Source organism: Camelus dromedarius, chromosome 1 (assembly GCF_036321535.1).
Source record: "Camelus dromedarius isolate mCamDro1 chromosome 1, mCamDro1.pat, whole genome shotgun sequence".
Taxonomy (NCBI): Eukaryota; Metazoa; Chordata; class Mammalia; order Artiodactyla; family Camelidae; genus Camelus; species Camelus dromedarius.
Window position 1 is genome coordinate 39180795 of NC_087436.1, and position 25268 is coordinate 39206062.

General features: G+C 38.4%; 1 protein-coding gene and 1 long non-coding RNA gene across 3 annotated transcripts in view; one reads left to right on the forward strand and one right to left on the reverse strand.

The window, feature by feature from the left end:
* The window catches only part of LOC105093645 (uncharacterized), a 259967-nt gene that overhangs the window by 201606 nt on the left and 33093 nt on the right, over positions 1-25268 (forward strand). Inside the window, exons 6-7 of the long non-coding RNA XR_010377472.1 lie at positions 11299-11365; positions 12818-12894. This is a non-coding gene — a long non-coding RNA (uncharacterized LOC105093645). The remainder of the gene's footprint in view (positions 1-11298; positions 11366-12817; positions 12895-25268) is intronic.
* The window catches only part of SYNPO2 (synaptopodin 2), a 156613-nt gene that overhangs the window by 104447 nt on the left and 26898 nt on the right, over positions 1-25268 (reverse strand). The window lies entirely within an intron of this gene.

The window sequence follows — 25268 nt, forward strand, 5'->3', positions numbered from 1 at the left end:
AGTGCTTTACCACCACACCATCCTCTTCCCTATCTGTATAACCTTAAGTGCCCCCTCAGTGATGTATATTTTTAATGTTAACTCTCAAACTCCACCATAATTCATCTTTCAGGCATTGATATAATTGCTAGATGCACAGTACAAAGCCACTGAAGAGCTAAATATGCCTGTTATTTCCTTGCCCAAAGACATCAGTTGTCAAAATATCTCTCGTAAGGAACCAAAACAAATATGATAAGCATGATGGATAGAACATAAAATTTTTTTTTATTATTGCAGTTGTTGTTGTTATTATTGTTGGTTGGTACAACATGGCCTACCATCACCATAAAATAGAGCTTCTGACGTCAGTTTGAATCAGTATGAAAGTTAGTGATTAGCTCAGCCTGTTTTCAACTAACATATTTGCTGTTTGACTCAAGTTGCTATGCTGCTCCCAATATGAATATGTCCTTTCCTTTTTTTTTTTTTTTTTTTTTTTTATTATGGAAGGGCATTGTTTTGTTTTCACTGTAGATAGTCGAAAAAGAACAGAGGAGTTAGCTAAGAGACTGGGAGTTTGGTAACCATCTCAATTTGCCTAGGACTAAGGGGTTTCCCAAGAGAAGGAACTTTCAGTTTTAAAATCAGGACTGTTCCAAAGCAAACTGCTTGGGATTGAGGGTGAGGAAAATGGATGATTTGTACTGAAATACAAACTTCCAGTTAATAAGATTAAAAAGTTCTGGGGATGTGATGTACAGTATGGTAACTGCAGTTAACAATACCATATTGTATATTTGAAAGTTGCTAAAAGAGTAGATCTTAAAATTTCTCATCATAAGGAAAAAAATTTGTAACCTTTGTGGCGATCATTTGTAATATACCCATATTATCAAGTCATTATATTGTATACCTTAAATGAATACAATGTTATATGTCAATTATATCTCAATAAAACTAGGGGAGAAAAAGAAAAGATTAAACTTTTACATACAAAAAGCACTATAAAACCCATTCTAAACATTCACATGCCGATAGAAATTTAGTTGTACACAAACCTGGCATTATTTCCACATATATTTGTGGCACTGAAATCAATATGACTATCAAGTAACATTTTGCTAACACTCATACCTCAATATGAGCATTTCTTCTGAAAATGGTCATCATGAGATGCTATACGCTTATTCCAATGACACTGACTTAGCTCAAGATATTTCTGAAACTCTATTTTAGAATTGCCTTTAAAGTCAGATTTATTTAATTTATAGCCTGTCCTTGATTTTTATAAACATGGTATTAGGAGCATGAATGATTTTCTTTAATTCACCATATAGAAGTCCAAATAACTTGATTTTTATTCCCCAAAAGCAAATTCCTGCCTAAAAAGGCAATGTTTGCAACTTCTGATGCTATTCAAAAGAACCTGACACAAGTTCTAAAAACAGTTCCAAAAAAGTATGACAGCATTACTTTGATCAATGGCAGCATGTTAAGCTTAAGAAGACAACTCCAATTTTAAGGAGAGCAATTTTGGAGTTACAAACTCTATATGATTGTTCCCTTCCCCCCACATCACTTATGCTAACTTAGTCATACCTTTTAACCCTCAGCTAAAAAGCCTCTAATTTCATTTTAAGCCCGAACCTCAGTGTTGCCATGCTATGTATCAGTCCACTTAAACTTCCTTTCACGGTGTCTGATCAAATACTGAAACCCTCTCTTGCAGCCTGCCATGTATCCTCCCTTAAAAATTACTTTTCCCCTCAGGGCTGATGTCTTTACCTCTAAGATATCTGCTAGTTAGCTTGTCATTGCTTCATGGAGGAGTCCGGGGACATGGTTGCTTGTGTAAGGTCTTTTTAGGTAAACTTGTCAAATGCATCATCCTCTAACAGAAGGTTTTTCCAATGTCAGCACTATTGACATTTTAGGTTGGATAACTGTTTATTGCAGGGGGCTGTCCTGTGCATTGTAGGATATTTAGCAGCATCCCTGGCCTCCATCCACTAGATGCCAGTTGTGAGAACCAAAAATGTCTCCAGACATTGCCAAATGTCCCCCATAGGGCAAAACTCCCCCTGGTAAAGAACCACTGGCCAGTGCAAGGAACATAGGAATGTGTTGGTTTCTTTGTAGAGTTTCAAAAATGCACATTATGCTGAACCAGATTAAGCTTAACTTAGTTTGAAAGGAAAAAAAGCCCTCGAATTCAAACCAAATAAAAATATATTTAATTAACTGGTAAAACAAAATCTATGTTTAGGAAAAAATGTTGTGCTTTCCAGGTGAAACACTAACCACATATTCCAGGTAGAAAGGTGCCTATTCATTTTTTTTTCTTCATTCCAATAGTATTTACTAAGCATCTACCAAGTGAGAGACATTCCTCTGGGCAATGGGGCTACAGTAATGAACAAGATAGACAAGAGCCTTGCTCACAAGAAGCCTACAGTTTAGCAAGTTTGGGAGATGTATGCAACACAGTGAGATATGTACCATACCACAACAGGTGATAGGGTAGTGTATTAATCATGTTTTTATTGTCTATATTTTTTGAGGTTTTGACATCTTGGAGGGGGCATTTCTGGCTAGAGAGAGACTGCCCCTCCCAGGGCTAGTTAATTCCTAAAATGATAAACATGCCTGAGAGCACTCCTTTCATATGCAAAGCAGCCAATCCTGAGTCCATACCAGCAACCATCTTCTTTATCTAACTCTTACTCACCAAGCCAGGATTTCCCCTGCCTAAATCAATGCAGGTCCAGGTACCAGACAACTAGGACCATCCCTATGCCCCAGAGCCTGCTGGAATTATTCAAACTAGCCAACTCTAAACTGTTTTCCTGCCCTGTTTTGCCTTTCTCATGGAAAACACAATAAAGACTGTGGTCTATGCCTTCCCTTCACTCTTCTCTACATCCTGACCAACACTGGTGCTTCTCCATGTGGCCCTGCATGGCCTGGCATGCCCTCTTCCTCTATGGAAATGTAAGTAATAAAAATCTTCTTTCAGTGGCATTAACTTCTCCATGTTGTCACTCAGTCACCTTTAAAATTTTAGATCCCACAGGTAAATCATTGAGATGGCACATAGAAAGGATACCCTACTCCAGTCAAGGGGATCAGAAAAGCTTCCCTGATTTAAGACAGAGTTAGCAAGGTAATACACAGGGGATACACTTCATGCAGGGAGAAAGAATATATAAATGGCCAGGCATGACCAAGTTGGAGTAGGATAGGAGAGTGGAAGTGCAGATTTATTCAGAGTGTTCATCCTGAAGGCAACTGGAAACCTTAAGTATTTAAGCCAGGTCAGCAATAGGATTTACTCTATTTTATTAGAAGATCATTCTGGCTGCTTTGTGGGGGTAGAGACCAGTCAGTAGGTTTTAGAAGCAATAGAGGAAAAGATTGATAGTGTCCTGAATGAACAGAAGTTGATAAATTAAATTAAAAAGATGTTCAACAGAAAGAATTGAGCCCAACTGGTGAATTGAAAGGAAGGAGCAAGGAGGAAGCCAAGATTTCTGACTTAAGAAACCGGTTAGATGTGTTTAGCAGTGCCCCTCCCTAACATAAAGAACCCAGAAGGAGAAGCAGATTTGGGGGGAAAGTTGAACTTGAGATGTCTGTCAAACATTAAGATAGATACATCTAGCATTCAGTTGAATATGATGGTCTGGAGTAGAGAAGAGAGATGCTCTAGAGATAGAACATTAAAAAGCCATGTCCAAATGATTTAAAAGTCTTCTATAAGAAATGGTAATGGCAGCCATGAGTGAGTCTGGAGTAGTGAGATTGATAATGACAAGAGTTCAGGAATACTACTCAGCCATAAAAAAGAATAAAATAATGCCACTTGCAGCAACATGGATGGACCTGGAGATCGTCATTCTAAGTGAAGTAAACCAGAAAGAGAAAGAAGAATACCATATGATATCACTCATATGTGGAATCTTAAAAAAAAATGCAAATGAACTTATTTACTAAACAGAAATAGACTCACAGACACAGAAAACAAACTTACGGTTACCAGTGGGGGAAGGGGTTGGGAAGGGATAAATTGATAAATCGAGATTTGCAAATACTAACTACTATATATAAAATAGATAAACAACAAATTTATATTGTATATCACAGGGAACTATATTCAATGTCTTGTAGTAACTTTTAATGAAAAAGAGTATGAAAAGGAATGTATGTATGTATATGTATGACTGAAACATTATGCTGTACACCAGAAACTGACACAGCATTGTAAACTGACTATACTTCAATTTTTTAAAAAAGCCAGAGGAACATCAGCATTAATCAATAGGAAGAAGAGGAGCTCTCAAAGGAGACTGAGGTGGAGTGACAGGAGAGGCATGAGGAAAACCTTTGCCTGGAATTCTCTCCCTCCTTCTTCTCCTCCTAGCCTCACCCCGTCATCACTACCTTCTTCATCTGAAAAAACTCTGTCAAGATTTCTTGTTGAGGACTCAGCTTCAAACATTGCCTCTTTTGTGGTGATTTCCCTGACTACCCCAAGCTGGGAGTGAGGATCCCTCCTCAGTTACAACACTCATCTCATCATACACACGTCTCTCTTGACGACGAGACCATTCTTCCCACCATTGTGTCCCCAGTCCAGTAACAAGCACAAAGTAGGCATGTAACTTATATTTGCTGAATAAGTGAAAAAATGTAAGTTCTCATGCTTGAATCATAGGATAATTTTTCAGGTGATCACTTAAAGCAAATTAACTCTTATTTTGGAAATAATTCTAATAACGGTTTCTAACCCACAGGTGATTAGAAACAGAAAATTAAGAAGGGAGGGGAGATGGAATGAGAAACACAAATGCTGACAGGGCACTGAAAGCTAAAAAGTGAAAGAGAAGAAGCTAAACATGCTTCGTACATGGCAACCTAGCATCCTTTAGTATAAATGACAACACGTTCACAATTTTAACACAACATGATTCAGAAAGTGATGATCAGGTGAGAACGTGGAGTCTCCAAGGAGGCTAAATTATGACAGGCAATACTCCATTAAGTAAGTCAAGACAGGATGTGTAGATTTTTAATAGATCTGTTGTACAATGGCAATTATTTTTAGTTTTGAAAGCAAAGATTATATAAACGTTAGAAAGATTCAAAGTGTAAAGTGATGACCCCTTTTAGCTGAGCTTCCAGATATCTGGGATATGCGCACTCTCTGGAGTAGCTCATTCTCTGATGGAGGGCGTGCCATGTAAACAAGCTGCTGCCATATGTGGAAATGCATTACTCAGAATGATAAAATGGAATCTCTCGCCTTTCTCATTTATAAACTCATAAAGACAGTGTTTCTTACAAAAGCACTTAAAGCATGGCACAACATTTCCAAGCAGCTACCCCACTGTTATCCATGTCTTCTATGTCAGTGTGTTAAGAATTTAGGAGGATTTTTACAATGTGAGTTCCCTCTCTTTCCTTCATGGCACAGCACAGGCATGTATTCTGCTGCCTTTTGCAGTCAGCGTGAGCTTCCCTGCCATCAGCTTATGACTGTGTTCTTGGACACTAAAATAAAGCTCACTCAAAAAATATTCCTAAATAGGGCACAATGGTTAAACTGGCAATGCTATAAATATTGCCGAGCCAAAGTATATTTTTGTCTTTATGTCTCTATGCCAGACACTGTTAAGCCAACAGTTAATACACAAACTTTTTTGTTTTTGTTGTCGTCAAGGAGAGAGCGCAGCTTCTTTAGGGCTATTTTAAATTCTGTGCCTCGTTTCACATAAATATTTACCCAAAGGAAGGTGTTTGACAGTGAAAATCTATACACTGTCATAATCTTTTTACACAGAGCAGTATTTCCACTGCAGAGACTCTGCTGAAGGTATAAAAAAGCTCCCCTGTGGAAATCCTATTATGAGAAGAGAGAGAAAAAAGGCAAAGTTATTGTTATCCTTCAAAAATTGAAGTTTATAAAAACAAAATGTGTTTGTCTAGATGCCCAGCCAGTTTGTTGTGTGTTTAAAATATGTTCAACTCAGCAATAGCAACGGAAAAAATAAAAAGTAATGGTGGAAGATGGTTCTCCAGGACATTAGTCTGACATCTTCTTGTTCTACTGGCTTTCTGAATGATGTCATTATTCCTTGCCCCTCCCGCCTCCCCCAAAAAGTAATGGTGGATTAGTTTTCAAAGCATCTGAAAATAAGTATATATATATGTGTATGTGTGTGTGTGTGTGTGTGTATATATACACACACATATATATATATTCAGTACAGATTTTAAAAACTCAATATATTTTAAGGCAACTTCTGAAGCAGAGATTAAATTATGTATTACCATGGCTACACTGAAAATCTGACAATTAAAAAAAGACACTTTTAGGGAGAATCATAGTGAGGCTATCGGTGAAAAAACACATTTTTTAAGTACTGTTCTAACTTTTATAACAGTAACTTTTCTAGAGACTTTTTAGAATTATTCAAGAAACAGATGAAGTGAGGCAAATGAGGCAAGCATTGTGACACAGTGTCAGGCTACTGCTGACCTTCTGATGGTACCTCAGAAGGAGGATCATCTGCTTCAGGTGATCCTGGATCATGGAGCCATGACGATGTTGATGGCTGGATGTCAGGAGTAGAGGATGTCAATGGTCAGGAATAGGGATGGGAAGCGGGAAGCCTGAGCTGGAGGGCGGGAGACTTCATTCCACTACTCAGAATGGCGTGCAATTTAAAACTTACAGTTTATTTCTGGAACTTTCAATTTAATATTTTCAGACTGAGGTTGACTACAGGTAATGGAAACTGAGGAAAGCAAAGCCGTGAATAAGGGTAAACCATTATACACATATAGGTGCTCTGAAAGAAAAGAAGAGAAGGCTTTTAGAGAATATAAAATGGGGTCCAAAAATCAGGCTATCAGGAAAGAATGGAGGGTAAATGATCCTTGGGCTGAGAGGGAATGGTTCGTAGGAGCTAGCCAGGCAAAGAGATGGTGAGAGCTCCAAGTAGCACAGGGAGCATAGAGAAAGGCCCCAAGGAAGAGAAGAGCTATTCCACTGACAAAACTGAACGAAAGTGAACATACATGAAATGTACTGAGTAACCCGGAGATTGGGGGGAGATGGGGTTGGACATGTGCAGGCCTTGCAAACCACGTGAGGCATTTTGTATCCATCCTGAGTGCAGTGAAAATCGATCAGAGTTTTGAGTAAAGACAGGCATGATCCTATTTGCAGTAGAAAGTTCTCTGGTTGCTCCTTGGAAAATTGACCAGAGGATGGGAAGAGAGCATTTTGGAGATCACTGCAGGAGCCATAAGTAGATGATGATGATGCTTGGACTAGTGGTGGCAGTGAAGTTGGAAGAAAAAGAATGTGCTGGAGGTGTAAGTAGAAGTAGATTTACAAGATCTGGTGGAGGGCTGGCTGAAGAGGAAGGAGTTCCAGATAGGTATCAGAGACTTTCCTTAAATCAGTCCTCAACTTCTTCCTGCTTCTCCTGTGTCTGATGGGGACCAGCCCTTTTCAGAGTTGATACCAGTGCACATTTTCATGAAAGGGAGAAGAAAAGGAGACCACAGACTTAACAGTTACTAGTTAATGGTATTAGGTTGAAAGTGTAACTAAATTTCCTCAGTGTTTCTAGGTGGGAGAGATAGACAAAGAAGCAGAAGAAAGCTGTCTACCCCCAAGGAACAGCTGTAGGACCATCCCGAGACTGATTCTACAGACTATTAAAGTTATTCTCTACAAGATTTAGTCTTCTTTCCTCAATATCTTTCTACATATGACAATAAACCACTTCCCAATGGCCACATTGGGAGTCACTATTGTCAGTATATGGAACTGTGTGTCTAAGTGTGGAATTGGTTAGCCAGAATTCATACAAAGAAGAGAAGCCAAAAGAGTGAGGGTGTTTTAAACCTTTCAACATCAATAACAGATAAGAGAATGGGAGGTGTTGAGCCTGGAAAAGAGAGACAAAGGATGAGCGTAAGAACTATTTTAATATATATTAGGAGGCCTGTAATGTAGAAGAGTTTAATTCTCTCTTTGTGGCCACAAAGGTAAAACAACTTTCAATGGATGAAGGACAAGAGGAAGGAAATTTATGCTCAATATAAAGAAGGCCTTTCCCAACAGAACTGTTAAAAAGTCCCACAGGCTATGGTGGCTCACTGTCACAAGTGGTACCTGTGGAAACTAGAAGACTGTTTTGTAGAGCTCACCAGTTTGTTTAGCTAGTTCAGAAAGTCCGGCTATAGATTCTAAAGTCTGCTATTTCTAAGATTTACCATGTAGTTGGTTATGTCTTCAGCCTCCATTCTCACCATTCCAACAGTCACAAATTTCTCTTTGGTGGTTTGGGTAGTTCACTGGCATCACACTGGGGATTGCGAGCAAGGGATCTGAAGCTCCACTAAGTAACCGCGCATTCCATTTCTCTGCCCAGTGACTGGGTCGGGGTGAGCATGTGCCTTAATCCAGTATGATTTGTTGGGAATTCTTAGGACAAATATGCTTTATTCCCATCAGCTATAGATAGGGAAGCATGTTGCCTCTGCAATAACTGGGAGTCATCTTAGGACCACAAGGGGAGACATTGCCTAGAAAGAAGTTAACAAACCAAGCAAAGAACTGAAGAGAGAAAGACCTGGATTTGGTGGAGTCGTGGACACCAGCCGATCAAGCCATGCCTAAAGCTGTTTCTCCCAGTGGACTTCACAGTTACGTGAGCCAATAGTTTCTTTTTGGCTTAAGCAGTTTGAGTGTGTTTTCTACACAGGCAAACAAATGACTCCTAACTTTGTTTTTCATCCAAGTATGTGTAAAGTCATCCATTCTCAGAAAGAAAGCGAAAAAGACACCAGCTGTACTTTGTATCCAGGGGTCCACTTAGCCATCAAGAGATTTTTTAATACTAATCTCTGAGTCATATAAACTCAATTTATGTCAAAATCTGGCTTCTGTAACCATCAGTATCTCTCTCAGAACAAACCATGTTAACCAACACTTCAACTAAAAATTTACTAAGGATTTCAAACAGATCTAAAGCAGTTTTACAGAAAACTTTTCATCCTACTTGCATAAACTTAATCCTTCTTCCTCCTTGCAGGGCTACTGTCAATGAAAAAAAGTTACAATCAATTTGGGCATGTTGCAGAGCCTTGTGACTTGGTGATATTAAATGCTTAAATAATTTTTCAATTTGCTTAAAGTTTTGGTAACTTCTCAACACTTAGAACTATAAGAACCATAAACTATTTCGCATGCTGTTTTCCAATCTTTCATATTTTGATCCTATAGAATTTGGTTTTTAGTTCCCATCAGCAGATCATCCTCAAAGGGGTTCAAATTTTACCATTCTTTCCTTATCTGTGACTATATCCAAAAGGAAAAGTGAAAACCACAGCCAACTATTAGCATCAACCCTGTCTCCCAGCTCCTGGTTTGTGGCCCATTATTGTGTTGAGATACTGATTTTTTCCTTCAGTCCTCAGGGAAGTTGGGCAGGGCCCCAGACAGATCAAGACCCCAGATCAGTAGCCCCTGGCCAGGAGCAGCCTTATCTGTTCACCCCAAATGCAATAGAAATATTTTCATTTCCTATGTGTGGCATCATAATTAAAAGTCCAGGATGCACTGCCCTGCTTAAAGGTTCTACCTGTTCCTCTTTTATTGAGCTTGATACATTCCAACTCCAGAAACCTATAATAAACATTGTTTTGCTAGCATATTGGTAAAGGAAGATAAGCTTTCCTTTGAGTTTGGATTCAAAGAATGCCAAAAAATCCTAAACTTACTTTCTTTTTCAATGTTTTCACTTGTCTCCTTCCTTTGAAAATTATTTTTATGCCCTTTTACTCAGTGTTCCTTTTAGAAAAATGAATTTTAGCAAGTGCTGGTTTAAAAATAAAGTTGCGGATTTTCAGGATGGAGCATATTATACATCACTCCTCATGGACAAGACTCCTACAGCCAAATACAGAGATGTGAGAAATGTTGCAGAGACCACACAATAGGGTCTTTAAAAAATCTGTAAGGGACACTCCAGAAAGATGGGTACTTGTTCCAATGATGATGCCAATGAACTACCAAGCGCCTCTCATTCTCATTAACAGTGGTTACTTAACATTTCAGGTTTTAAACTGCAGAAAGCAAATTCTTACACAGGGGTTCTTACATTTCAACTTCATGTTGACACAGAAAATACCATTTTATGGCAAGCACTAACCCTAAATAGGATCTGGGCCCAGTTCCCATGAAGGTTGTCTTAGTTAGCCAGGATAAAGTAGTTGAATACTGCTGGTGCATGAAATCTAGCTATTTGTTGGCTAAAGTTTAAATTTTATAACTAGCAGAAGACGAATTACTTCAAGATGCTTGCGTTCATAAGATAAAATATCTTATTTTATCAACAATAACCAGTCAGATTCAAGCTCAGAACTCTGCTGTATTTCTGAAGGCAGAAACAGAAGGCTTTTCAGAGCACTTCTTTTCCTAAACGAGAATCTTCTTTTGAATTCCACAGTAAGTGCTGCCTTATTCCTTGTGGGGTCAACGCTTCCTCTATCTGGGAATACAGGTAGGGCAACGAAAACGCTTTCATCTATTTTTGAACATCATGGGCTCTGTGAAGTGAAAACTCTTATAAATCGATGAAAGCATATTATCAGAATTCTGCTTGGAAACTATACCATGTTGGTCAGAAAAAAAGACACCTGCTGAGGATAGAGATTACAAAGTTGTGGACAGCCACGAAATCAAACAGTTTATAGCAGCTGGCACACTGCTTATGTGTCACCGTGCTAGATTCACACCTTCCAAAATGGTAATAGAAACAGAACAGCTTAAAAATATGTTGGCATTTTAAAGAGTGAGAAGTGTTCAATTCAGAAGAAAAAAAAAAACATGTAATTTGTCAAATTCAAATTAATGACTAATGAAGGAAGGAGTTTTCAGGAAATAAACAAATATTTTCCGATTTTTAAATTATGTGTAAGGTTGGCCCTACAGTAGGCATTCCATAAAAATCTGAGGCATTTGTAGGCAATCCCAATCAAAGAGCTCTTGATTCAATGAGCCAAGGGAATGGAAAGAGATTCACTGCATACAGCGGGGTAGAAATGGACTGGGTGTCAAGCTGGTTTCTGAGAACCTAGGATGCCACTGAATTGCTCACATAATTTGCTGTGCCTCACTCATTCCCAGCTAATTTTGATCTATGCAGCAGAGCTGGATTCTTCATGCAATTTGGATTACAGAGAAAAGAAGTGATATCAATTCATTTCAATATAAGATTGCTTTTTTTTTTCTTCTAGGGGGAGTCAAGCTTCTCAGAGTATGGCACAGATGAATAAAATTTTTCACAAAGGAGCCTACCATTTTGTAAGTGTTCAATAAATATCAAAAACAAGAATAACCCAGCGGCCCTAGATACTTGGGGAGTTAAGTGTTCTCGTAAACTGAAATGTCAGCTACACAGTCATAATTTAATATCATAGCAAGGACCCAAACTAGTAGTCAGAAGACCCGTGTTCTCACTACTCTCCTACTGCTACTGAAAGCTTTGTGAATTTGGACAAGTCACAAACTTTTTGATGTCAATTTCCTTACTTATGATTTCCTAATTTCTCAGATTTACTATAATAATCTAACAAACTATATGGTATTATTATATCCTTTTGAACATCTGCAAAGGGCTGATAGTATTCTCATGCCTTAGTTAACATGACATAATAGATATATTTTAACATTCTTTGTAATAATGAAATGCTTATTGAATATAGCACTCATTTTAACTCTTAATCCAACTCAGAAAATATTCATTTTTAAATCACCACCAGGGATAAAGAATTCATATGTCACATACTTCCCTATCCTCAAGGTAGTCATAGTCTAACACAGTAATAAGCCCAGATACAACCACTCGTTTATTCCATAAATATTTACTGAATTCCTACCAGATGACAGGCATTGTGCTATAACTATGGAAAAGTCCTGTCCCATGACTTCAAGGAGCTTATGTTCTAATAAGACAGGCCAAGTTTTTTTTTTTTTTAAAGCTGCCAGTGATTCCCGTATAAGACATAAATGCTCTAACAGAAGTATGCACAGCACAGTTTGAGTGGGGTGGGAAGGAAACAATGGGGAAGATGGAAGAAAGCACTAAAACATGACGACTAGAACGACTGGTGAAAAGCTCAGGATCAAATTTATGTTAAAACTCTAGCTATGTGATATTTTCCAAGTTACTTGCTTTGTCGATTAATTTCTAGACATGTAAAATGGGGGTAAAGCATATTATCTTCCTCATAGGACTTTGGTGTGGATGAAATGAGTCAGTGTAGATAAGGCTTATACCTGGTACATGATAAATGCTTTATAAATGTTTAATTATTGTTAACACATATATGTCCCATTTTTATTGTCTCTGCTTGAGTGCCTAATACAATGTTACACATGTAACGGGTTCTTTGTAAATTCTTAGTTACAATCCTACAGAGTCATTATTATGAATGTTAGTCTAAAGGATTATCATCATAAATATCCATTCTAACAATATAGTATTGAGGATGTAATTTTTGTTTACTAAGTTAATACCATACGTTTATTTTCTTAGTCCTTTACCTTTTTCTTCTATAAGCAGAATGGAGAAAATAAATACAGAAACAAAATACATGCATCCATGATAAATCAGTTGACTGAGGTTTCTAATGTAATCTGACTTAAGCCAGATCAATCTATGGGTTATGATAATCACTATATATTTTTATTTTAAAAGTGTACATGTACTTTCCATCATAGTTAACTTAATGAAAAATTATTTCAATTTTGTAGACTCTTGGGAGATAATTGAAGGACTCTGTACATACACAAAATGAGGATTTGAAGAAATCTTTTGGCTAAAATGAGGGGTAAGATTCAATTGAAGAAGAAATGTGGTATAAATTTTTCTATTAAAAATTAAAAGCCAGCTCTTCACTATGGGGAAAATATAAATCAAGTATATTTTCTCCTACATTATTATCCAAAAAAAGATTAGAAATCCCTTGATTTTAAAGCTTTGAGAGGCTATTTGATTTTCTAAAAGGACATTCTAAATTCTTTATGTTGATACAAATTTAGAGACATAAATGACTCAGCAAATCTGAAAACATTAATCTAAGTTTTAAAAAAGCCCTAAGAATTGGCCAATTCATATTTTTATGGCAAATAAAAAACAGCATTGAACTAGCTTTTTTTCCCTATATGCATCTATTCTTTTTTCTTCCAGTTTTGTTGAGATATAATTGACATATAACATTGTATTGGTTTTAGGTGTATAGCATGATGATTTGATACATGTATGTATTGGGAAACAATCACTACAATAAGTTTAGTTAATATTCATTGCCTCACAAAGTTACAAATTTATTTTTCTTGTGATGAGAACTTCGAAGATCTACTCTTGTGGCTACTTTCAAATAAATGACACAGTATTGTTGGCTCTAGTCACCACATGGTACATTACATCCCCAGAACTTAATCAACCGGCTTTATTTTTTGCTTCTCTCTCCTTTTTCTCCCTCTCTCCTTTCTCTTCCTCGCCACCCTCCCCTTTCCCTTTCTTTTCTCATTCTATTCTTCATCCCTTCCTTCTTTCCTGTCTCTTTCTCTTCATCTCTTCCTTTCACTTTTTCTTTATATGGCCAGGGACCAGGATCTCTCCTAAGTGCTGGCAAAGAAACAGTCAGTCAGTTAGACACGATTCCTTCCTCAGAGCTTACAATGTTCTATGAAAAACTGTTAATTAAACAAGTGTGTTTATTACAACATTAAAAGTGCTATAATCAGGCAAGTACAATGCAGGACAAGAGCATATTGCTGTGGAATGCAGCTTACTTCGTGAATAAGAAATAGTTCATTATGCAGGGTTTTCAACACTTTACTATGTATATATTTATACATAAGTATATAAATGTAAAAATACAACGTAGTCAAACTTTACCTCACAGTATCCCAGAGTGACTAGGTTTCATAGACTGACTACTGGTTCACTCTAATAAATAGCTAATCTTCTTCACCAGACAATTATAAAATAAATGGACAAATAAAAGAAGGTTAAAGAAAGAACATCCTTTTGCATCTGTGTGGGGATGACCTAAAACTTTTTGAGTAATGTCTAATCTTTCTAAAGAAATGTCACTGCACACATTTGGATGTTGTTGGAACTAGTCTGGATTTTCAAGTCTCAAAGTATCAGTTACAACCTAATAAGACCTATGCCATCTGGTTTTTTCTTGCTTGAGAAACTTTTTTTAGTTTACTATAGAAGGACATATCTTAAATGTATTCCTTCCCACACAAATTTATATGCAGGCTGGCAAGCTTTCTCAACGATCAACACTTCTGACTTCATCACAAGGCTTTTTCCCTATGCTGTAATCACAGATGACTGTTTTCCAAATGCTTTTTATAAGTTGTGATCCTGACCAATTAGCTAATAAACCCCTACATGGACTGATTAGTTCTGCACAAACAAACCTCTTGCCATAAAATATCAAAACTTCTTAAAGGGTAACATGTCAGTGATTACAGTCCAGTCCTAATTTACTGCGCCTACTTGCCTTCTTGCGGGATGGCGGCAGGCCAGGCAGGAATATCTAGGCTTGTTTGAAAGCGCACTCTGGTTGCCTAGCAAACCTCCTGTCATGGGAGCCGGGAAGCCTGGCTTCTGCAGATCCTGAGCACCCTGCACATGCCCTCCTCCTCCCAGATGAGGTCCAAACACAAATGCTTTTTTTCAACAAGAGAATACTTAATTCTTTTCTGTAATCAACCTATGTACATATTTAACACAGAGCATTATAAAAGTAAAAATGGGGGAGGCATTTAATATTTCTAGATCACTATAGTTTCCTGACCAATTTCTATATAATACCAGTACAGCACATATTAGTAGGATGCTTTTTTACCCAAGGTTGATAGCACAGCTCAATTTTTCAAAATTTCAGATTACATCTATAGAATATGTAGGTAAAACGAATAGCAACTCTAGGTGTCAGGAGCAGCAACAGCCTTTGCAAACTGTCAGCCATCTACGGAGCATTAAACACCCACCATTTTCTAAAGGTAGTTATGATCGTAACTCCTCAGTCACTTTTAGGCAAAAACAAGCTCTACAATAACGTTATTAAAAGCAACCGTGTTTCAGCGTGGTCACCAGTACCTGTCACAAAGCAGACACAAGTTTCTGCATTCACGGGGGCATAATACAGTTCTATCTTGCAGCTATACTACTAGAATGCATACAATTTAAAAGATAGTTTTTTGACAATTCTGCTTTTCCAGCAGAGATGGCTAATGCTTTTAAACTTAAACGACTCTCTCTTTCCCTCCCTCCTTCTCTCTCTCTTTCTTCTCTCTGGTGCAATTTCAAGAAAGCTCTGGGAAGCCGTGTGGTAAGGGAGAAAAACATGTCTGAGAGTCAGGGCCCTTTAGTCTAGATTCTGCTCAGACACTACCTGGTTGTATAGCTTTGATCAATTCACTTAACTTTTCGGTGCCTCAATTTCCTCATCTGTAAAAGGAAAGGATTGGTCAAGGTAACCTTTGGGGTCCTTTCTGATTCCAACATTTTATGACTTGTCAATAGTATAAATTAAAGAGAATCCAGCAGCCACTATGAGTTAGGAAAATAAGAATAAATACCTGAATAATGTCAAATTTCAGATTTTTTTTAATGCAGAAAATATCTGTGGCAGAAATTCCACCTTGCTCTTCTGCCCAGCACCTGCTAGGGTCCAAGCAAGGCTGTGCATGTTGGACAAACGAGTGAGACAGGATTAAGAGGAGGTTTCGGTTTTTGCCGAAGGGTAAAGAAGGAGAAGACTCCAGAGAGTGAAACAGATGGAGGGCCAATGGTGTCCCCCTAAGTACGCTTCTAAGAAAGAGGTGTCAGTCTCCGTCAGGGCAGGGCTGACAGAGGGTGAGTCTGTGCTGCTTCAGCGTCCACTTCTGATGCGGACCCAGTACGGGGAGCACATCTTCACGTGTCACGGACAGAAGCTGTGGGGACGCAGACTGCCCGTGCACCGCTGGCAGACTTAGGAGAGCCGAAAGACAGCACTCTGGCTCCTCTAGTGAAAAGTGTATTTGACTATAATAGTAACAATTTATATGTATTACCTTTTATAACTTACAGCATTTTTACAGTTTTTGTTTTATTTCACCTTTGACTAATGTGGCTCTTGTAACTAACTATTTTTCTCTGTAGTTTGCCTGCTAGAAAGTTCAGAGACCAAACTGCAGCCTAAGTCGCAGGGCTGCTGCATGTCATTGTACAGGTTTGCAGTGCAAAGCTCCAGGGTGTCCTGTATTCCCTTTTGAGGGGTAATTAGGCTTATTTATTTATTATTATTTTATTTAACAGAGGATCAAACCCATGACCTCGTGCATGCTAAGCATGCACTCTACCACTGAGCTATACCCCTCCCCCTGTATTCCCTTTTGAGTAGGCGCCAGCACCGTTTAATCAAGGCAGAAGAAACAGACCTTTAGTCACCCTTATTATTCTTCCCCCTGCCCCTCCCCAGCTGATCATCCAAACCTTTCCACTGCATCACCCAAGCAATTTTTAACCACATCCTATTCTCAGCCCACTGCAGGTGATTCACATCCTCAACATATCCAATGGTCGCAATAGCTTCTCAGCCGCTCCAAATATGTCTAAAAACAGCAACAGATTTTTTTCCTCTCCTGAAGGGCTCAAGGTTTAGGTGAATAAATTGCACTCTTGCTAATGCTTTGAAAGCTCTCTATCACACACTGACAGGACGAAACCCAAGTTCTGTATCCGGGTTGACAGAGGCCTTCCTAATCTGCCTACCTCTCAGTTCACTTCCAGCTCTGTTCTCCGTCCCCAGAGGTGCTTGTAGTTCCTCAGATGCACACCATGCCATGCCTCCTTGCCACTTCAGATATTGCTCCATCTGCTCCAACTGCACTTCTCCTCATCTGCCTCGTGAAAACCTACGACCCTCTCCCCTATTGGACTGTACGTTTTGGATGCAGAGTCTGTATCTAATTGATCTTTGTTTTCCTGGGACCTAGCAAGACAGGAGTAGGGGATTAAGAGGTACAAACTACTATGTATAAAATACATAAACTACAAGGATGTATAGTTCAACACAAGATAGAATCAATATTTTATAACTGTAAATGGAATATAACCTTTGAAAATTGTGATTCTCTGGGTTGTACACCCAAAACTTATACAATATTGTTCATCAACTACATCTCAATTTTTAAAAACCTTGGCACTTCTTAGACATTTAAAAGACGTCTTGGAATTCTGCAACAGCAAGTTGGGAAATTGTCACACTGAGATTTCAAGGCACCAACTCCATATCAGGTTGTCCATAATTGTTACCCAGACCCTAGCTGGGCAGAGGTACAATGACACATAACACCCCTGTTTATGGAGAACTCTTACTTATCCTTACAGTAGTTCACCCTTCCTTTTCCTCTGAATATACTGGAGATAGAATTAAACTGACCCAGTGATTTTAATAATAATTAAATACAGCTACATTCAGGAACCCTATTAGGGTTAGACTCTAATGAGCCTAATGGTAATAAATGTTGCTCTGGGAAGGCTATGGAGCCCAAGATATTTAGGCTTTTGTCCTCACACAACAGCCTTAAAGAGTAAGAAAGAATGACACAGATTATAAACTCTGATACCTGGGGCCTATATTAAAGGTGGAGTGCCTGATACTTAGGTGATGACAATGAACTATGACTAGCAAAAAAAATGCAGTTACTGGAGTGGGCTTTTAGGGCTGGAAAAAAAAAATCAATGCATTATTTCCAAGTAGGTTGGGCTTTTAAGGCCAACAGCCATGTGGTTCGAGGTTGGCATATTACTACCTGGTGAGTCTAGGTAGCAAATCCTGTCTGATGCTTCATATGCTAGTGAGTCCAGGTAATGAAATTGTTATTTCCATGGGTTGTCTTCTGTCAGCAATATTTTCCATCCTGATGCCTCCCTAACACACATTTATTTAGTTACCATGGCACTGAAATAACCACATTTTTGAAACTTTGGGGCCCTCCACAAAATTAGACTGTAAACAGATATTCCAGCAAAGTGTTACATCTCACCATGCAATGAAATTATCAGTGCAGCTGGGAGCATATCCCATGCAAGGAGAAGAAGAATCACTCTCACTCCAAGAACAACTCAGTTATTGGATTGCTACAGCTACAAAGGCTGTACATTAGTTTTATGCGCTTAGGATGGCGATTTGCAGAACAGTTTTCCAAATCCTAGTAATATGTTGTCTACTCAGTTTCAATGCACAATATTTGGACTTTTGCAACTGAGAGATTGACAGAAACAGGATTGGAGAGAAGCTGCTTCATTGTATGGAAAGTGGTCTAGAGGAAAAACTCCTTTTAAAGCAGTGGGGATGCCAGCAGGACAGACTGTCACATTCAAAGGACTGAGCTTTATTTACTTGGCAGAGAAGACAGAATCTGAAAGAAAATGCCTCTATGTTTCTAGAGATTCTTCAGCCCTTCACCACATCTACACAGAGATGGTGTGTCATACATCTCAGGACCAGTGCAGATGGCCATGTGAAGTGCCTAAGAAGGTGGGCATGAATGCACAGGGACAGGAGAGGAAATGCCAGCAGGCACAACCCATCCAACACTGAGCAGGGTCCTGGCCGTTTTTGCTGTGAATCCCCTATTGGCTTCTATGTTGCCGATGCATAAGGTACATGTTTGGGGAAATATTTCTACCCTCTTAAGAGCCATGTTATTATCACTAATGAATTAACTCAGAATGCTCATGGCTTTGTTCCTCCCCAAATGACAACCCCTAAAAGGCAATGCCAATTTAAAACTTTCTATATTCCTCATCACAATCATGCCACAAGATCCTCTTCTGCTAATTCAAGATCCCCATGCTCTGAAAAAAAAAAGGGGGGGGGGGCAGGCACAGATTTCCTGCAGACCTGTCCAGTCCTGAAGTAAGGGCATACCTGTGACAGAAGGGGTTGTTTTTGATACATGTCTGTAATTTTGCATTGATCTGTTGGCCCTTAATCCACTGGGGAATGCTACACACCCACACAAAGCCCCCAGGTACTGCCTTTCACATCTAAAGTTTTGATCTACTGAAAGATGTGTAAAATCTGATGTATCTAGGCAGCTCCTGTCAACTACATGTGTGCTGACACAAAAATTACATAAAAGGGCAAATTATCCCCACTGACATCAGCATTAATTGAAACTTAGAGTAACAATCCCTTAAGACTTTCTTGAAAAACTTGTTGCCACATGAACTCAGGTGGTTTTTGTTTTGTGTGTGTGTGTTTGAGTGTAGCCTGTTGAGATAGCTGTCCTTTCCTCATGCAAGGAATTTTTCATAAGAAGAGGTTCAAGAAGCTAAGGAAAGGAGCTCCCTTGTAGGGGAGCACAAGGGTTATGGGGAATGTTAAGAGCCAGTATCCTGGCCAGTGGGTTTGCAGTCTGCGGGCATATCCTCAGCTGCACTCAACAGTCAGCAGCTGTGTTCTGGGAGGGACGACACAGATCAATTAATCTTGTTTATATTTAGAGCTGGGAAGCAACCTTCAAGGTCATATTTGGGCTCTTAGACTACATATTATGTGTGAAATTCGGCTAAAACACCAATTTAATGAAGTTGCCACCATGCTGTGTGTATGGCAGAGAAGACTTTTTTCCCCCAAAATATATGCAAGGAACTGAGATACTGCAGTTCCTTTATTATGTATCCATGAGATTGTTTTATTTAAAAGATTTACTCTGTGCTTTTAGCATATTTGTATAATTAAAGATACATGCATAGATAAGACCAGCTAGTCCAAGTATGGCTAAACTGGACTATGTAGATGATACTTCCAGTAAAAAGATCTTGTTTCTTCTTGACAGCCTGAGCTTCTTAGCTTTCTGAGATCCCTAAACAAAAGTGACTCTTACAGGACACTTTTCCTTGGAGTTTAAAATGAAGGCCAACAATCTGTCTCTCTATCCTATTACAATAGCAGCCTTATGGTCACAACTAACAGAAATCAGAAAATGCCAGGAGTGGAATTTTACTGGAAATATACTGGAAAAGGCTGTTAACCCTCTTTGGTTTTATTTTTTTAAAAAAAGGAATGGCATGTCTCTTTGTATAAACATGCAGGTCCTAATAGAATATGTAGGTAGAAAATACATAGGTCCTATGAATATATAGGCAGAAAAGGGTTAAGAGCAAAGCCTATTTGACCAGCCTGTCAGGCTAGAAAGTAAACCGTTGGAGTTTCCTCAGGGAATTCTTTAGAAGGATTAAGTGAGGAGCACCACCAACACAGCATGTTTTCACTTGCAGAAGGGATCATCTGCCAACAGGTCTTAAAGCAGAAAACCAATCTTTTTTGTTTCTCCAAAACTGAAGGATTTCTTGAGGAAACGAAACAGCCCTGTTCATGGTGCAGAGGTATGTCCACTTCAGATGGTATCTGATTAGGGCTGGTAACAAAAAGAATCTGACAGTAACAAATCTGCACATGGTTAACTGGAATTACTAAGTGGCTAAAAAATTAAACTTACATACAAAGTGTTTTCCATGTGACTTTTCCTTTGACCTTCACTCCTTCCTCATTTATTTAACCACTCTATGAGCATATGCCTCACACTAAGGATGCAAAGATAAACAGGATACAGTCCCTACCCTCAGGGTGCTCCCAGGACAGTGAAGGAAACAGCCATATAAACAGGTAATTTTGAAACAATGTGTTAAGTGGCAATGGTGTGCACTGAGTATTGTGAAAATACTGAGGTAATTCACTCAGGGCCAAGACACCTCACCTCTGAGGAGGTGACAGAAGTTTGCCAGGTGGAGGAGGGAAAGAATTGTATATTGAGGGAGAAGCAAGAGTGAAGACAGATGATCAAAAAAAGCATATATATAAGTATAAACATATATATGCATATATGTAAAGAGTAACTATAAAGAATTGGTGTTACTGGAGTTTAAAGCTCAAATAGATTTTTTTTTTTTTTTAAGATAAGGCTGGGGAATTAGAGCATCACTGATAAAGGATCCCTTTTCCCAAAATTAAAGAGCATTGGCTTTATTCTGAAAGGGATGAGGGAACACTAAAGAGTTTTAATCAGGAAAGTAGCATGGGCCAGTAGGGGTTTTATACAACATCACAACAGCTGGCAGCTGTGTAGAGGATAGATCTGAAGGTAAGATCTGGGCTAGAGACAGAGATGTAGACAGCATTATCATATAAGGGCAGTAGAACCTCTGAGAACACAATTATCTCTGAGGGGTAGTGTATTGAGTGAGAAGGCAGTGAGCTGACCATGAACCCTTACAGAATACCAACATTTAAAGGCTAGGTAAAGAATGTAGGTGGATTTTATTAACAATCTTCCTTGGGCAGATGAGATTATTACTGAACTGGCCAGTGTGCCCACCTACTGCCTGGTTATTCCATGATTAGATTGGTGTCCAAAAAAGAAGTGGTTTCATATGTGTATTTTGAAAATATTCTTTTGACTTAAGATTTATTTCACCCTCAGCAAAATTGTTCCAGTATGCAATTTTAATAAAGCTGGAGTATGAAACACATATTTCTTATTATATCACACTAAAACTACAAAGAGTTTTCTTGATGGTTAAATTACTTTACAGTTTAGAGAGAGAACGCCTAGGGAACGATTGCCTTTCCTGTGTTCCGCAGTGAGTTATTTTATTCTGAGAGCCCATGCGTGGTCCAGGACAGAACAAGTACCTGGTAGTGTGCCCACTGTAGGTGCCAAGAACTGTTGTATCGACTCTAATCTGTGTGAGGCTGGATCACTTAGATAAAAGTTATTTTTCATGACGTGGGTGATTTCACCCACTCCAATGACTTCAACCACCAGCTGCACACAGATGAATTCCAAATCCATCCCTTTCCCTGACTTCAGGATCCTTATGCACACTTGCTGACAAGACACTGTGGATGGCCTCCAGGAACCTCCCACTTCAAATGCATAAAAGTATACTCATCTTTCTTGTACACCTGTTCCTTCCTCTGTAGTCACTGTCTCCAAGAATGACACTAAAATGTGCTCACTTACCCACCCAAGTCAGCTCAGATTCCTCTTTCTCCTTCACTACCTCCCAAATCCCTTCAACCACCCATTCCTACAGAATCTAACTATCTTGATCAACGGTCTTCATCTCTTTTTTCTACCCCTCATCCTCTGTCCCCTCTACTAGGACAATAATCATAACTGCTCTCCCAGCCTTTGGTTCTCTCACCCAACCAATCCTATCTCCATGGGTTGAGCGTATTATTCCTTAAACATGTAAAATGCTTTTAATGGATTCCCATTGCTTTTTAAAAATTCTAACTTCTTAGAGGCCACGAGTCTTTTCATGATGTAGCTCCTGCCTAACTCCCCAAATATATGTTTTGTCTGCTGCTCCCCACCCTCAGCCTGCCCCACACAATTACACACCACTGCTCTGTAGCAAACTTCTGCACTCAGAGGTTCTTGACTGGCCATGCTGGTTTATGCCTCAAGGCTGTTCCTAGACCACTTCATGTGACCACCCCTGCTCCATCCTGAGAGAAACCTTCTTATATTTCAAGCTTCAATTTATGTATTTCATCTTCTAGAAAACATTCTGATCATCCTTTTGTGTCTCCCTTTGTGCCTCCACTGTCCCCTACACCATCTTCTAACAATAACACACAAATTGCATCACATATTTGACTCCCTCTATAATGCAAGCTTTTTTAAGAGGAGAACTTTATGATATTCATCTTTGCATGGAGCCTGCAAAGAGCCTAGTTTGATTCCTGGTGAGCCCTTAATTGCTGTTTATTGACACCAAAACAGTTTTTAAAGCTGATGCTCAGATGAATACATTTTTCTCTTTTCAATTTAATTACTTCGTTATGTAAAAGTAGCCAAAATATGAGGGGAAACAATGACAAAGTACAGTGACTGCAAAGAGATGTGGGTCAAAGTCCAACTCCAATTAATTTCAAATAGCTGGCAGGGCAGAAGCTTGATAGATAAGGAAGCCCAGTCCAGGCTCTGAAGGATAAATGTCATGATCTATTAGCACTTTCTGTCACGTTTGTGCCTTACATTCGCTCTCCCTCACTTAATGAAAGTATTCAATAAGAAAGTCTTTTTGAATAAATATTCAACAAGTATTTTTTAAGGATCTCACTTTGTGCATGTGAGTAAAGCAGTGTCTGCATTTTCAAAGAGTACATCCACACAGGGAACAATGTGCTAAAACTGGCAAAGGGCATTTCTGTTTGATACTGCTACAGAAATCTTAAAATGTGTATTTAATTTTATAATAGTCTTAATTTTAAGCTCTGCAGTTTGGTTGATACAATTATATTTTTATATGCAATTTGATGGACTTTGGAATCTAAAATAGTCATTGCATTACCTTTGAGACACTTGAACAAGATTAAATCATTTCTAATTTACCCAGTAATCACCTAACACAACAATACATGTCATGTCTTTTGGCAAATACAAAAACTAGATATATTGAGTTAAAAAGGCAAATGAAAATCTTATCCCAATGTTTGGATTAAGTCTTTTTTTTAAAAATAGGAAACAGCGTATTTCATCTACAAGGTAGATTTAGGAAGATGCAATCCAGAAAATTTCCGTTTAAAAATCTCTTGTTCCACACAATCTAATTAGGGTCTGTTTCATTATAATTTTATCTGAACTCTATATGCTGTAGTGCAGCTCTGTAAATGAGTCATAGGATAACTATTCCCAGTTTGTAGCCAATTCTCCAGAGAAGCAAAGGGAAAAAGAAACAACTGCCTTTTAAGGAAATCAAACCTGTTTCTAGAGATAAACCTCTGTCCATTTCTATTTGAGCATATTCTCAACAACCAAAAAAGAGAATACCATAAAATACAGGTCTGTTGGATGAGCCATCAGGCCAAATACATTTGTAGGTTTGTTTAATATTTCTCCTATGTCATAATCTGTTATACATAAACATTTTACATAAACATATGCACCTGGGCACGTGTGAAATGGTAAAATAAAAGGACATTTCTTTCTCTGCAAATGTGAAAAAGTCTGTTCCCAGCTTGGAACTCTATTTTGGCTACTATGTTAAAGAAATTTGTTTTTAAAAGTAAAAAAAGAGAGAACTTGCAGTTTCTAGGAAACGTATTAAATATGGAATTTGTATTTGCACAGAATCTGTACAGAAATCTGAATGGTAAGATTGTAAAAAATAAGGCCATGCAGCGGGCACCGTTCAATTAACTCCTCTCTGCCTAACTCTACAATTTGATAGGAAAACTGTTACTTCAGTTTGGACTTCTCTCTAACTCTTCTCATTCTCTGAATAAGAAGAAAATTTTGAAAAGAAAGAGAATATAAAATTGTAGTATATGGAGGCTTGACATTTAGCTGTTTTTCCAAATATTTTGCAATTGCTTTATTCTCCCTACATTATTCTAAAATATGCATGTCACTAAACTTTTTTTCAGTGTCTTAGGATGAATTAGAAAAATGACTCCTGGCATAATGAAATTCTTTTAAAGTAAAGCACAAATAATTGATGTTTATTTAGTAACACAAGTCCATTCTCACAGATTGAAATATTTTTACTGTTGCTGCCTGGAAGTTACCTGTAGTAAGGGACACACATAAGCATATACATCTAGCTAATATAAAACCAGGTTTTCTCCTGGAGGAAAACATAGGCAGAACACTCTTTGACATAAATTGCAGCAGTATTTTTTTTTAATTCAGCTCCTAGAGTAATGGAAATAAAAGCAAAAACAAACAAGTGGGACCTAATTAAACTTAAAAGTTTTTGCACAGCTAAGGATACCACCAACAAAATGAAAAGACAACCTACAGAATGGGAGAAAATATTTGCAAATGATGAGACCGAAAAGGGACTAATCTCCAAAATATACAAGCAGCTCCAAAGAAGACATCCAGATGGCAAACAGGCACATGAAGCATAGGCATCACTAATTGTCAGAAAAATGCAAATCAAACTACAACGAGGTAGCACCTCACACCAGTCAGAATGGCCATCATCAGAAAGTCCACAAATGATAAATGCTGGAGAGGGTGTGGAGAAAAGAAACACCTATGCTGTTGGTGGGGATGTAAATTGGTGCAGCCACTATGGAGAACAGTATGAAGTTCCCTTAAGAAACTAAAAACAGACTTACCATATGATCCAGCAATCCCACTCCTGGGCATATATCCAGAGAAA